Raw genomic sequence first — 15,840 nt, forward strand, 5'->3', positions numbered from 1 at the left:
CGTGGCGCTGTGAGGTAGCAGTGCTAACCTCTGTGCCACCATACCTTCAATAAGACAAAAACTGCACACAGTATTTGAGATGCGGTCTCACCAATGCCCTGTGTAACTGAAGCATACCATCCTTACTTTTATGTTCAATTCCTTTTGTAATAAGGAATAACATTCTATTAGCCTTCTCATTTACATGCTGTACCTGCATACTAACTTTTCGTGATTCAAGCACAGGAACACCTCGATCCCTCTGCACCTCGGCATTCTGCAATTATTCTCCATTTAATTAATGCTGATTTTTAAATTCTTCCTGCTAAAGTGAACAACTTCACATTTTCCCACATTATACTCCATCTGCCAGATTTTTGCCCACTCAACCTATCTGTATTCATCTGCAAACTCACGTCCCCTTCACAACATACTTTCCTATCTATCATTGTACTGTCTGCAAATGTATCTCCCATGCCTTTGCTTCCCTCATCTAAGCCATTGATGTAAAAGGTTGAGGCCCCAGCACAGACCTCGACAGGACTCTGCTCATCACCTCCTGCCCTGCCAGTCAGACAAAGACCCATTTATACATACTCTCTGTTTTCTGCCAGCCAGCCAGTCTTCGATCTAGGCTCAAATGTTACCCCCTACATCGTGAGCTTTTATTTTTCACAATAATCTTTGATGCTTATCAAATGCTTATGAGAGACATGGACGGAGTGGATAGTCAGATGCTCTTTTCTAGGGTAGGAAAGTCAGGTACTAGGAGACATAGGTTTAAGGTGCGTGGGGGAAAAGTTTAGAGGAGATGTGCCGAGGAAATTTTTTTACACAGAAGGTGATGAATGTCTGGAACGCGCTGCCCGGGGAGGTGGTGGGAGCGGGTACGATTGCGGCATTTAAGGGGCAACTAGACGAATACATGAATAGGATGGGAATGGAAGGATATGGGCTCCGTAAGTGCATACGGTTTTAGTTTAGACAGGCATCATGATCGGCGCAAGCTTGGAGGGCCGAAGAGCCTGTTCCTGTGCTGTACTTTTCTTTGTTCTTCTTGCTTTGCTTTCTGGAAATTGAAGTACAGCACATCTACAGGTTCCCCTTTATCCACAGTATATGGTACTCCTTCAAAGAATGCCATTAAGTTGGTTAAACATAATTTCCCTTTCACAAAATCATGCTGACTTTTCCCAATTACCTTGGGATTTTATAAGTGTCCAGCTATAGCCTCCTTCATAGAATCATAGAAACCCTACAGCACAAAAGGAAGCCATTCGGCCCATCGAGTCTGCACCGACCACAATCCCACCCAGGCCCTACCCCCACATCCCTTCATATTTACCCACTAATCCCTCTAACCTACGCATCTCAGGACACTAAGGGCAATTTTAGCATGGCCAATCAACCTAACCCGCGCATCTTTGGACTTAACAATCAATTCTAACAATTTTCCCACGGCAGATGTCAAGCTAACTGGCCTATAATTTCCTGTTTTTGGCCTCCCTCCCTTCTTGAATAGAGGGGTTATATTTGCCACTTTCCAATTTGATGGAAACTTTCCAGAATCTAGAGAAGTTTGCAAAATTAACACCAATGTATCTACCACCTCATTTGTTCAAGACCCTAGGATGAAGTCTATCAGGACCCGGAGACTTGCCAGCCTTAGCTCCATCAGTTTGCTCAAACCACTTCTCTAATGATTGTAATTTCACCAAGTTCCTCTCCCCTTTCCACCTCCAGATTTACAGATATTTCTGGAATGTTTATGTCTTCTCTCCAGTGAAGAAAAAATCCAAATATGTGTTCATTTTGTTGGCCATCTTCCTATTATCTACTATTGTCTACCCATTGGGCGACGTGGTGGCACAGTGGTTAGCACTGCTGCCTCACAGCACCAGAGACCCGGTTTGATTCTCGGCTTGGGTGACAGCCTGTGTGGAGTTTGCACGTTCTCCTCGTGTCTGCGTGGGTTTCCTCCGGGTGCTCCGGTTTCCTCCCACAGTCCAAAGATGTGCAGGTTAGATGGATTGGCCATGCTAAATTGCCCCTTAGTGTCCAAAAATGTGTAGAATCATAGAATCCCTATAGTGCAGGAGGAGACCATTCGGCCCATTGAGTCTTCACTGACAATCCCACCCAGGCCCTATCCCCATAACCTTATGTATTTACCCAGCTAATTCCCCTGATACTGTAGGTTAGGTGGATTAGCCATGGTCAATGCATGGGGTTACAGGGATAAATCGATTGGGTGGACCTGAGTAAGATGTTTTTTCGGAGAGCTGGTGCAGACTCAATGGGCTGAATGGTCTCCTTCTGCACTGTAGGGATTCTATGGTTCATTCTCACTCTCTAGAGGACTCACTTAACTTGCTATTTTCCTGTTTAAACACCTGTAGAAACACATGCTATAAGTTTTCACAATTCTAGCCATCTTCCTCTCATAGTCTAATTTCTTTCTCCTGATTAACCTTTGGTCATTCTCTGCTGTTCTTCACATTCTAACCAATCATCTGGCCTGCAGTTATATGCTTCTTTTTCCTTAAGTTTGACAGTTTCCTTAACTTCTTTAGTTAACCACGGAAGTGGGTCCTCCCCCTCCAAATCTTTTTAATAGTAGAAATTTTCTGATTCAGAATATTCTGAAACAGCCCCTGAAATGTCTGCCACTGCTTGTCTATTGATCTGTCCCCTAGCCTAATCTCCCAGTTCACTTAGCTAGCACAACTTTCATGCCCACATAGTTGCCTTTATTTCAGTTTAAAAAACTAGCCTTAGACCCACTCTTCTCCCTTTCAAACTAGTCAGTTGTGTTGAAGCAGGGTTAGACAGTGTAGTGGCCAGACCAGTGTTGTACTGTGCATTGGAGCTTCATCGAACAATCCCTTCACTGCTTCCACTGTCCTGATTGTCACCTGAAGCGTGGTTCTGTAGGGATGGCCAGAAGGCTGTTTCCCAACATGGGTTGGTGTCCTGCCAGCCAGCATCCAAAACTAAAGGAAGGGTAAGACCTGCAGTCCACGCCAGCCTGCCCTGTGACGTGATGGTACGAAGACCGGAACTGAACACTTCTTCCTCTCTTTCCTCATTCTATCCCCCCCACCCCCCCCAGTCACCGACATAGTCTGCTAATCAAGGCAAATAAACAGGCCCAAAGTCAAACCCGTCAGGCAACCAAAACCAGTCTAGGAGATCACAGATCAAATCTGATTTTCTGTACTTCACAATCTTTACCCTCGTCAAGAACTGGGTCCAGCTCCAACTTAAAGAATCTGAGAAACGTTGCAGGGAAAATTGCCGATCATTTTTTGTCAAAAGACTGGGCGGAATTTTCCCGTCCCGCCCACCACGGGAATCGTTGCGAGCGGGACATGGACCCTTGGGGGTGAGCGTGGCTGGAAAATCCCGCCCATCATCTCGCGAGCAATAATAACAGAAGCTTTGCCTTTTGCTGCTATGCTGTGAATGGCGTGTCTTTGTCTCTGCCCTTGTCTGTGTACAGGTATCATCCTTGACCTGATGCATCTGAAGAAGCCTGGTGGGTTTGACATGTCTCTCTTTTACTGCGACATTGTCAGTGTATCAGAGGATGGGGATGCAGCTGTGCAAGGCGAGGGGTCAGCCAGGTTGGACGATCTGCTTCGGCAAGTGTGGGCCAAGGACTACAAGAAGAGGACCGTCACCAGGTCAGCAGTCACTCAGAGTAGCACCGCGTCTCCTGGGTCCTCGGAGAGTTTCTAATGTATTCCCTGCGGACCTTGGCAGACAGAACGTCCGTGTTCATGTACACAATCTGCTCAAATGTACGGACGATCTTCATAGATTAGGCACTCGGGGCATGTTTCCACTCGCAGGGAAGAGCGAAACCAGAAGCCGTCAACACCAGGTAGTGACCAGGCCAGGAATGCAGGAGAAATTTCATTACCCAGAGAGTGATGGGAATGTGGAACTTGGCTACCACAGGGTTGTAATGAATGGTGTAGCTGCGTTTAGGGAGAAGCTGGATGAGCATGAGAGAGAAAATCATTGGCCGGTTACGCTGATAACGCTAAAGGGAGAGGGGAGGGAGAAAGTTCATGGGAAGCGGAAATACTGGCATGCAGCTGTTGGGCTGAATGGCCTGTTTCTCTGCTGCATCTCTGATGTTGAAACATCATAAAGTGCATCATGTTACTTTGACAGGAATCGGCCATACAAAGAATATAGTACAGCACAGGAACAGGCCCTTCAGCCCTCCAAGCCTGCGTCGACACAGGACGCCTTTCTAAACTAAAGACCTTTCGTCTCTACATAGCAAATTCCTCCATTCCCAGCCTTTTCATGTATCTATCCAGATGCCTCTTAAATGTTGCTATTGTATCTGCTTCTACCACCTCCTCTGGCAGCGCGTCCCAGGCACTTACCACCCTCTGTGTAAAAAAACTTGCCTCTCACATCTCCTTTAAACTTTCCCCCTTTTTGCCTTAAACCTCTGTCCCCTAGTAATTGGCATTTCTACCCTGGGAAAAAGACTCTGACTATCCATTCTATCCACGCCTCTCATAATCTTGTAGACTTCTATCAGGTCGCCCCTCAGCCTCTGACGTTCAAATGAAAACAAATCAAGTTTGTCCAATCTCTTGTCATAGCTAATACCCTCCAAACCAGGTAACATCCTGGTAAACTTTTAATGTGGCGACCAGAACTGTATGCAATATTCCAAACATGCCCTAACTAAAGCTCTATACAGCTGCAACTTGACCTGCCAAATTTTGCACCCTATGGCCCAACCGATGAAGGCAAGCATGCCATACGCCATCTTGACCACCTTATCCACTTGTGTTGCCACTTTCAGGGAACTGTGGACCTGTACGCCCAGATCCCTCTGCATGTTAATGCTTCTAAGGGTCCTGCCATTTACTGTGTATTTCCCTACTGCATTGGACCTTTCAAAATGCATCATCTTTGATTTGATTTGATTTATTATTGTCACATGTATTGGTATACAGTGAAAAGTATTGTTTCTTGCGCACTATACCGACAACGCATACCATTCATAGAGAAGGAAAGGAGAGAGCGTAGAATGTTACAGTCATAGCTAGGATGGAGAGAAATATCAACTTAATGCAAGGTAGGTCCATTCAAAAGTCTGATGGCAGCAGGGAAGAACCTGTTCTTGAGTCAGTTGGTACGTGACCGTATCTTTTGGTGGAAGAGAGAATGTCCGGGCTGTGTGCGGTCCTTAATTATGCTGAGTGCTTTGCTGAGGCAGCGGGAAGTATAGACAGAGTCAATGGATGGGAGGCTGGTTTACGTGATGGATTGGGCTACATTCACAACCTTTTGTAGTTTATTGCGGTCTTGGGCAGAGCAGGATCCATACCAAGCTGTGATACAACCAGAAAGAATGCTTTATATGGTGTATCTGTAGAAGTTGGTGGGAGTCATAGTGGACATGCCAAATTTCCTTAGTCTTCTGAGAAAACAGAGGCGCATTTGTCTGGATTAAATTCCATCTGCCATTTCTCCGCCCAAGTCTAACCAGACTATCTATATCCTGCTGCATCCTCTGACAATCCTCCTCACAAACATTGGTAAACATAGCAACTATTTTCCACACACACTTGAACAGTGAGATAATGACCAGATCTGTTTTTTGGAGGTTAATTTGACAGGACAGAGCTTCCCTGCTCTCCAAAGTAAAGTTTATTTATTAGTCACAAGTAAGGCTTACATTAACACTGCAATGAAGTTACTGTGAAATACCCCGAGTTGCCACAGTCCGGCGCCTGTTCGGGTCAATGCACCCTAACCAGCACATCTTTCAGAATGTGGGAGGAAACTGGAGCACCCGGAGGAAACCCACGCAGACACGGGGAGAATGTGTAAACGCCACACAGTGACCCGAGCCGGGAATCGAACCCGGGTCCCTGGCGCTGTGAAGCAGCAGTGCTAACCACTGTGCCACCGTGCCATCCTCCATGTGGTGCTGTGGGATATTTTACATCCAACTGACCAAATCGTCAGGACCTTGGCTTAAACCCCACCGCCCCCCATCCCTTAACTGCTGCCTTCTTCAACCGCTTAATGTGCATCAGAATGTCTTTGAGTTTCAGCCCCTGTTAAACTCTCTGTTCCGGTGCCGCTTGTATTTGATGTCCTGTTTTTTTTGTGTTTTGTTTTGGCCAGGCTGAACCTGAAGCTGGGAGAAGGCGTGGAACTTTCAGTCGGAGTTTACAATCTCGTGCGGAGTGCCAGGAAACCCAGTGCCGTCCGCCTGTACCGGGAAAGCAACGAGCCCGTCAAAACCAAAACCCGCTGGTTTAACGGGGAGACGGGCAGTCCGCTCCTGCCCAGCGACACCAAGAAGGCCCAGGTAAAGGACGGTGAACCTATACCGTGCTGAATTAAAACGTCAACTCCTGCCTGACCAAAGGCAAAACACTGCGGATGCTGGTAATCTGAAATACAAACAGAAAATGCTGTTTCTTAATTCATGAACGAGATGTGAGTTATTGTGCATCCCTAATTGCCCTCGAGAAGGCGATGATGGGGCGTTTTCTAAACCTGCTGCACTCTGCGATGTGAAGGCACATCCACAGTGCAGTTTCATCATGACTTTTGACACAACTGAGTGGCTTTCTAAGTCAATCAGAGGGTAGTTGAGAGTCAGCCATGCGGTTCTGGATCCTCAGACGGGCCAGACCGGGTAAGGACGGCAGATTTCCTTCTCTAAAGAGCATTAATGAACCAGATGGGTTTTTAACAACAATCGGGTAATTTCATGATCACAGACTAATTTCCCCTTTATTATACAGCTCTGGCGAAGGGTCATCCAGACTCGAAACGTTGGCTCTTTTCTCTATTCACAGATGCTGCCAAACCTGCTGAGATTTTCCAGCATCTTCTCTTTTTCTCCCCCAGTTGCTGTGGCGTGGTTTGAACTCGTGCCTCTAGATCGATGGCATGGTGGCACAGTAGGTTAGCACTGCTGACTCACAGCACCAGGGACCCGGGTTCAATTCCTGGTTTGGGTCACTGTCTATCTGGAGTTTGCATGTTCTCCCCATGTCTGCATGGGTTTCCTCCGGGTGCTCTGGTTTCCTCCCACAGTCCAAAGATGTGCGGGTTAGGTGGATTGGCCATGCTAAATTGCCCCTTTAGTATCAGGGGGACTAGCTAGAGTAAATGCATAGGTTTATGGGGATAGGGCCTGGGTGGGATTGTGGTCGGTGCAGACTTGATGGGCTGAACGGCCTCCTTCTGCACTGTAGGGATTCTCTGATTCTATCATTAGTCAAAACCTCTGAATTACTCATCCAGTAACAGAACTCCCCTGTTATTGTATCCCTTGTGCGTACTGTACAGAGAGAAACAAGAGTTAATGTTTTAGGTCGATGACTTTTCTTTACAACTAGCCCGCGTTAGACATGCCACAGGGTTCAAACAGGTACAGAAGGAAGGTATGCACGGAGGGCTGGAAAGAGTGAAAGGGGAGGCAGCAGAGATTAAATAACAGAAGAGACAATGGTGCAAGGCAAAGATAGAATGGTAATGAGATGAGTAAATAAAGAGAAAAAGAACTTGTATTAATTAAAATAGCGCCTTCCACAACTTCAAGATGGCCCAAAGCACTTCACAGCCAATGAAGTACTTCTGAACTTTCCTGCAGACAAAAGGAATATGCCCAAGCCTTGCACCTGTTTTGAATTATCTGGCAGCTTGAGGAGCCTATAGCTCCCCATTGCTTTCTCCATGGCAAGACCTCGGCCAATCAGAGTCGACTTGTCAACCAATCAACACCCTTTTCTCCTGTGGTATAAATTGTCACAATTGTTTGAAATTTGACCTTCTGGGGTTTGTCCTGATGAGTGCAAGACAAAATACTTCGACAACCTGTCTCCTTGTTCAGCATTGGTTTCGAAGTTTAGCCACTGCTGTAATGTGGGAATCTTTCTACTTACATTTGACTCTCTCCATCCCTTTCTTCCACAAACTGATTCCCTCCCTGTAACTTGCTTTTTTATTTTAAAATAAGGATCAGTACGAGGTATCATTTTTATTTTCTGCTCTGTCTTTAACTTGTTACCTGTTTAAAGTTAAAAGTTTATTTATTAGTGTCACAAGTAAGGCTTACATTAACACTGCAGTGAAGTTACTGTGAAAATCCCCTAGTCGCCACACTCCGGCGCCTGTTCGGGTAACACTGAGGGAGAATTTAGCACGGCCAATGCACCCTAACCAGCACGTCATTCGGACTGTGGAAGGAAACCGGAGCACCCGGAGGAAACCCACGCAGACACGGGGGAGAACGTGCAGAGACTCCACACAGACAGTGACCCAAGCCGGGAATCGAACTCGCGTCCCTGGCGCTGTGAAGCAGCAGTGCTAACCACTGTGTCACCGTGCCGCCCCGTTTCTGGGATACGCATCACCCTTCTTCCAATGTCCTGAATATTTTGTACCATCGTAATCCAGACATCCAGTGGGAAGAGTCTTCCATCCCTTTGCTCTTTTTATACCGAGATTAACTTTCCATTTTTCAGTCAGACCTTCACTGGATTAGCTCTTTGAAGAAGAGGCATACGGACCCGAAATGTTAACTCTGCTTCTCTCTCCGTGCACCTGCTGAGCTTTTCCAGCATTCTCTGTTTTTATTTCAGATTTCCAGCGTCCATAGTATTTTGCTTTCACTTCATTGAGTTTATCTGCTTGATGTGGTTACATGACCATCTATATTGATGGAATATTCCACAAAATATGTCCAGCCTAATGAACAGAGCGTGCTTGAGCCTCTGTGTTATTTAACAAAATAACACAGAGGCTGTGTTACTCATGACGGTGATTGCTCATATCACACAGTGTGACCTAATCCAGAAGAGGACCGTTAGGGCGGCACGGCGGTTAGCACTGGTGCCTCACAGCGCCAGGGACCCGGGTTCGATTCCCGACTTGGGTCACTGTCTGTGTGGAGTCTGCACGTTCTCCCCGTGTCTGCGTGGGTTTCCTCCGGGTGCTCCGGTTTCCTCCCACACTCCAAAGATGTGCAGGTTAGTTGATTGGCCATGATAAATTGCTCCTTAGTGTCAGGGGCACTATCAGGATAGATACATGGGGCTACAGGGATAGGGGCTGGGTGGGATTGTGGTCGGTACAAACTCAATGGGCTGAATGGCCTCCTTCTGCACTGCAGGGATTCTATGATTGCCCATCCCTAATTGCCCTTGAGAAGGTGGTGGTGAGCTTCCTTCTTGAAACGCTACAGTGCATGTGGTGTAGGTACACCCACTGTGCTGTTAGGGAGGGAGTTCAGGATTTTGACCCAGAGACAGTGAAGGAACAGCCAATATATTTCCAAGTCAGGATAGTGAGTGGCTTGGAGGGGAACTTGTAGGTGATGGTCTTCCCAGGTATCTGCTGCCCTGGCCCTTCTAGTTGGAAGTAGTTGTGGGTTTGGAAGGAGCTATTGAAGGAACCTTGGTCAGTTCCTGCAGTGCATCTTATCGATGGTACACACGGCTGCCAATGTGTCCGTGGTGGAGGAAGTGAATGCTTGTAGAAGGAGTGCCAGTCAAGCGGCTGTTTTGTCCTGGATGGTGTCAAGCTTCATGAGTGTTGCTGGAGCTGCAAGTGGAGAGTACTCCATCACTCCTGACTTGTGCCTTGTAGATGGTGGACAGGCTTTGGGAGGGTCAGCGGGCGAGTACCTCGAAAGATGTTGACCTTTCATATAATTTAAGCCTGTTCTTGTTCTTTTTGGTTCCCAGGTTTATGGACAGAGGCAGATTGTTCTGGAGAAAGAGGAAACCGAGGAATTGAAGAGATTTGATGGCCCAGGCTTGGTTCTCATTGGTTTCAAGCCATTGTCACTCTTAAAGAAGCACCACCACATCAGACCCCCACAGTTCATTTACCCAGATGAGACGCTGATAACAGGTAACCCTCAGCCGCTGTTACTGCTGCCCTTTGGCCAAGTGGGCATGGCTCTACCCAGGGTATTTATAGAGCACAGGGTCCAAACTTCATCCCCCTTCTCCTCAGTTAGCTGATGGTTCACAAGACAGATTTATGCAGATAATGATGGGAAACCCTGCAGTGGCAGCGAGAAGTGTTAAAACGTTAGGAGCTAATGTTCCAGCATAAAGGAATCCTACTGGAGAGAGAGAGAGTGACATTTTATATATTTACAATGCAGCCGTAATAGAGAGCAGATGCAAATATGTTATCGGATAGAATACCCCTCCTCTCGAATCCCTCTACCCTAGAATACCCTGAATAGAATCCCTCTATCCTAAAATACCCAGAATAGAATACCTCTATCCTAGAATACCCTGTGTAGAATCCCTCTATCCTAAAATACCCCGTATAGAATACCTCTACCCTAAAATACCCTGTCTAGAATATCTCTATCCTAGAATACCCCATATAGAATACCTCTACCCTAGAATACCTCGTATAGAATCCTTCTATCCTAAAATACCCTGAATAGAATACCTCTATCCTAGAATACCATGAATAGGATACCACTATCCTAAAATACCCTGAATAGAATCCCTCTACCTTAGAATACCCCGTATAGAATACCTCTACCCTAGAATACCCCGTATAGAATCCCTCTATCCTAGAATACCCCATATGAAATACCTCTATCCTAAAATACCCCGTATAGAATACCTCTACCCTAGAATACCCTTTATGGAATACCTCTACCCTAGAATACCCCGTATGGAATACCTCTACCCTCGAATACCCCGTATAGAATACCTCTCTCCTAGAATACCCCGTATAGAATCCCTCTATCCTAGAATACCCAATATAGAATACCTCTACCCTAGAATATTCCGTATAGAATACTTCTATCCTAAAATACCCTGAATAGAATACCTCTATCCTAGAATACCATGTATAGAATACCTCTATCCTAAAATACCCTGAATAGAATCCCTCTACCCTAGAATATCCCTTATAGAATACCTCTACCCGAGAATACCCCGTATAGAATACCTCTACCCTAGAATACCCCATATGGAATACCTCTACCCTAGAATACACCATATAAAATACCTCTATCCTAAAATACCCCGTATAGAATACTTCTACTCTAGATTACCCTGTATAGAATATCTCTACGCAGAGTACCCGGTATAGAATGCCTCGACCCTAGAATACCTTGTATAGAATACCACTACCGCAACATACCCTGTATAGAATATAACTATCCTAGAATACCATGTATAGAATACCTCTATCCTAGAATACCATGTATAGAATACCTCTACCCTAGAATACCCTGTATAGAATACCACTACCCCAGAATACCCTGTATAGAATATCACTACCCTAGAATACCCTGTATAGAATACCACTACCCCAACATACCCTGTATAGAATATAACTATCCTCGAATACCATGTATAGAATACCTCTATCCTAGAATACCATGTACAGAATACCTCTACCCTAGAATACCCTGTATAGAATACCACTACCCCAACATACCCTGTATAGAATATAACTATCCTAGAATACCATGTATAGAATACCTCTATCCTAGAATACCATGTATAGAATACCTCTACCCTAGAATACCCTGAATAGAATACTACTACCCCAACATACCCTGTATAGAATATAACTATCCTAGAATACCATGTATAGAATACCTCTATCCTAGAATACCATGTATAGAATACCTCTACCCTAGAATACCCTGAAGAGTATACCCCTATCCTTGGGAGCTGTATCACTGATTGTTTGATGCTACCTGAGCATTATTATATCTTAAGAGATGAGAAGATGAATTTGAGCTCATTGTACCTGGTCCACTTTCTCTCATTACAGCATGCGGTGACATACTGAATGGCGTGAATGTGTTCTCTCCACTGCTCTGGATCATAGATCACGCCAAAGATTTCTCACACTTTGAATCGAGGAGTCAGATGCTGAATCGTGGGCAGCATGGTAGCACAGTGGTTAGCACTGCTGCTTCACAGCTCCATGGACCTGGGTTCGATTCCCGGCTTGGGTCACTGTCTGTGTGGAGTTTGCACATTCTCCTCGTGTCTGCGTGGGTTTCCTCCGGGTGCTCCGGTTTCCTCCCACAGTCCAAAGATGTGCGGGTTAGGTTGATTGGCCATGCTAAAATTTCCCTTAGTGTCCTGAGATGCGTAGGTTGGAGGGATTAGCGCGTAAATATGTAGGGATATGGGGGTAGGGCCTGGGTGGGATTGTGGTCGGTGCAGACTCGATGGGCCGAATGGCCTCTTTCTGGACTGTAGGGTTTCTATTCTATTCTCTGAATCCTATTACCCTGGTTAGAAACATAGAAAATCGGAGCAGGAGGAGGCCATTCAGCCCTTCGAGTCTGCTCCATCATTCATGATGATCATGGCTGATCATCCAACTCAATATTCTGTTCCCATCTTCCCCCCCATATCCTTTGATCCTCTTCGCCCCAACCAAGTGCTATATCTAACTGCTTCTTGAAAACATTCAATATTTTGGCCTCGATTACTTTCTGTGGTAGCAAATTCCACATATTCACCACCCTCTGGGTGAAGACATTTTTCCTCATCTCTGTCCTAAATGATTTAGCCTGTATTCTTAAATTGTGATCCCTGGTTCTGTACGCCGCCCCAACCCCCCGCCATTGGGGAACATCCTTCCTGCATCTACATTGTCTCGTCTTGTTAGAATTTCAAGTTTATTTATTTGTGTCACAATTACATTAACACTGCAATGAAGTTACTGTGAATATCCCTGAGTTGCCACACTCTGGCGCCTGTTTAGATACACCGAGGGAGAATTTAGCATGGCCAATGCACGTCTTTTGGATTATGGGAGGAAACCGGAGCACCCGGAGGAAACCCACGCAGACACGGGTTTCTATGAGATTCCCCCCCCACCCTCATTCTTCTGAACTCTGGTGAATATAATCCTAACCGACTCAATCTCACCTTGGGAGTCAGTCCCGCCATCCAAGGAATCAGCCTGGTAAACCTCCACTCTACAGCAAGAACGTCCTTCCTCAGATAAGGAGACAAAAGCTGCACGCAATATTCCAGGTGTGGTCCCACCAAGGCCCCATATATATGCAACCAGACACCCCTGCCCCGTACTCAAATCCTCTCGCTATGAAGGCCAACATTCCATTTGCCTTTTTCACCGCCTGCTGCACCTGAATGCTTAACTTCAGCGACTGGTGCATGAGGACACCCAGGTCTCATTTCACATTCCTTTCTCCTAATTTATGGCCTTTCAGATAGTAATCTGCCTTCCGTTTTTGCTACCAAAGTGGATAACCTCACATTTCTCCAAATTATACTGCATCTGCTGTTCATTTGCCCACTCACTCAACTTGTCCACATCACACTGAAGCATCTCTCCATCTTCCTCACAGCTCACCCAGCTTTGTGTCATCTGCAGATTTGGAGATATTACATTTAGTTCCTTCGTCTAAATCATTAATTTATATGTAGTGAATAGCTGGGGCCCCAGCACTGATCCCAGCGGTACCCCACTAATCACTCCCTGCCATTTGGAAAAAGACCTGTTTATTTCCTACTCTTTGTTTCCTGCCTGCCAACCAGTTTTCTATCCATCTCAATACACTACCCAATCCCATGCACTTTAATTTTACACACTGATCTCTTATGTGGGACCTTATTTGAAAGTTCAAATAAACCACATCCACTGGCTGCCCCTCATCAACTCTACTAGTTACATCCTTGAAGAATTCCAGTAGATTTGTCAAGCATGATTCCCCTCGTGTAAATCCATCTGACTCTGTCCTGTCCAGCCGCTGTTTACCAAGTGCTCTGCTATTAAATCCTCCCCCACTACAGTCAGGCTGACTGGTCTATAATTCCCTGTTCTCTCTCTGCCTCCCTTTTTAAATAGTGGGGTTACATTAGCTACCCTCCAATCCATAGGAACTGTCCCAAAGGCTATAGAACCTTGGAAGATGAATACCAATATACCCACTATTTCTCAGACCATTTCCTTAAGTACTCCGGGGTGTAGATTATCGGGCCCTGGGGATTTATCAGCCTTCAATCTCAATTTCCCCAACACCATTTCTCTACTAATATTAATTTCCTTCAGTTCCTCCCTCTCCCTAGACCCTGTGTTCCCCAACTTTTCTGGTACGTTATTTGTGTCCTCCTTTGTGAAGACAGAACCAGAGTATGTATTTAGTTGGTCAGCCATTTCTTTGTTCCCCATTATAAATTCCCCTGTTTCTGACTGTAAAGGACCTAGTTTGTCGTTAACAATCTTTTTCACCTCACACACCAAATAGAAGTTGGATGGCACGGTAGCACAGTGGTTAACACTGCTGCTTCATAGCTCCAGGGGCCTGGATTCGATTCCCGGCTTGGGTCACTGTCTGTGTGGAGTCTGCACATTCTCCTCGTGTCTGCGTGGGTTTCCTCCGGGTGCTCCGGTTTCCTCCCACAGTCCAAAGATGTGCCGGTTAGGTTGATTGGCCATGCTAAAAATTGCCCCTTAGTGTCGTGAGATGTGTCGGTTAGAGGGATAAGTGGGTATATATGTAGGGATATGGGGGTAGGGCCTGGGTGGGATTGTGGTCGGTGCAGACTCGATGGGCCGAATGGCCTCTTTCTGTACTGTAGGATTCTATGTTTCTAAACTTTTACGGTCAATGTTTATGTTTCCCGCGAGCTTACTCTCGTACTCCATTTTCCCCTTATTAATTAGTCCCTTTGCTGAATTATAAACTGTCCCAATCCTCAGGTCTCCAGTTTTTCTGGATCATTTGTATGCCTCTCCCTTGGACCTTTAACTATCTCTAATTTCCCTTGTAAGCCTTGGTTTGGCCACCTTTCCAGTTTTATTTTTGTGCCAGACTGGATTAAATAATCATTCTTTGAATGTTTGCCGTTGCCGATCCACCATCGTCCCCTTAAATAACATTTCCCAATCTATCAAAGCCAACTTGTGCCTCATATTCATCGTAGTTTCCTTTATTAAGATTCAGGACCCTCGTCTCAAAATCAACTCCCTCACTGTCCACCTTGATGAAGAATTCTATCGTGTTATAGGGGATGAAGTAACAATTTGACTTTATCGTAGCCACTTGCTAAGCAGCTCAGAGAGGTCACCCCCCCTGGTCCTTTCCAGCAGCCTTTGGGCCAGCCCTGGTGCCAGGTGCTTATTGTTCTGAGCTGTGTTTATGTTTCACATTCCCAACAGGAAGCACCACTTTATTCAGCGCACTGCTCACCAAGTGCCTGGAGAAGGACGTGTATGCTGTTTGCCGCTACACTCCCCGGAGGAACACCCACCCCGATTTGTGGCGTTGGTCCCACAGGAGGAGGTGCTGGATGATCAGAAAGTGCAGACCATCCCTCCAGGTCAGTGACACTGTCTCTCTCGGATCGCTCACTGACTGGGTGAGGACACTTGATTTGTCTCTCCTTTCTGACTGAGTTATAGTCACACCAGTACCACTGAATCTCCGGCACCTTTTCTGCCTGGCCACAGATGATAATTATTCACACACTATTTGTCTATGGAGGGCATCGTAGCTGTTGCCTATCCTACCCCCACTCACACACACACACCCGCACACACACACCACATACCACACATATACACACCACACGTATACACACCACACGTATACACACCACACGTACGTACATCACACGTACACACATCACATGTACACACATCACATGTACACACACCACACGTACACACATCATGTACACACATCTCATGTACACACACCACACGTACACACACCACACGTACACACCACACGTACACACATCACATGTACACACATCACATGTACACACACCACACGTACAGACAACACACGTACACACATCACATGTACACACATCACATGTTCAC

At 45.9% G+C, this 15,840-nt stretch overlaps 1 pseudogene; it reads left to right on the forward strand.

Annotated features, from left to right (window-relative positions):
• Nucleotides 1-15,840, forward strand: part of LOC144487036 (X-ray repair cross-complementing protein 6-like) — a 74,779-nt pseudogene that overhangs the window by 48,483 nt on the left and 10,456 nt on the right.

Source organism: Mustelus asterias, unplaced genomic scaffold, assembly GCF_964213995.1.
Source record: "Mustelus asterias unplaced genomic scaffold, sMusAst1.hap1.1 HAP1_SCAFFOLD_559, whole genome shotgun sequence".
Classification (NCBI taxonomy): domain Eukaryota; kingdom Metazoa; phylum Chordata; class Chondrichthyes; order Carcharhiniformes; family Triakidae; genus Mustelus; species Mustelus asterias.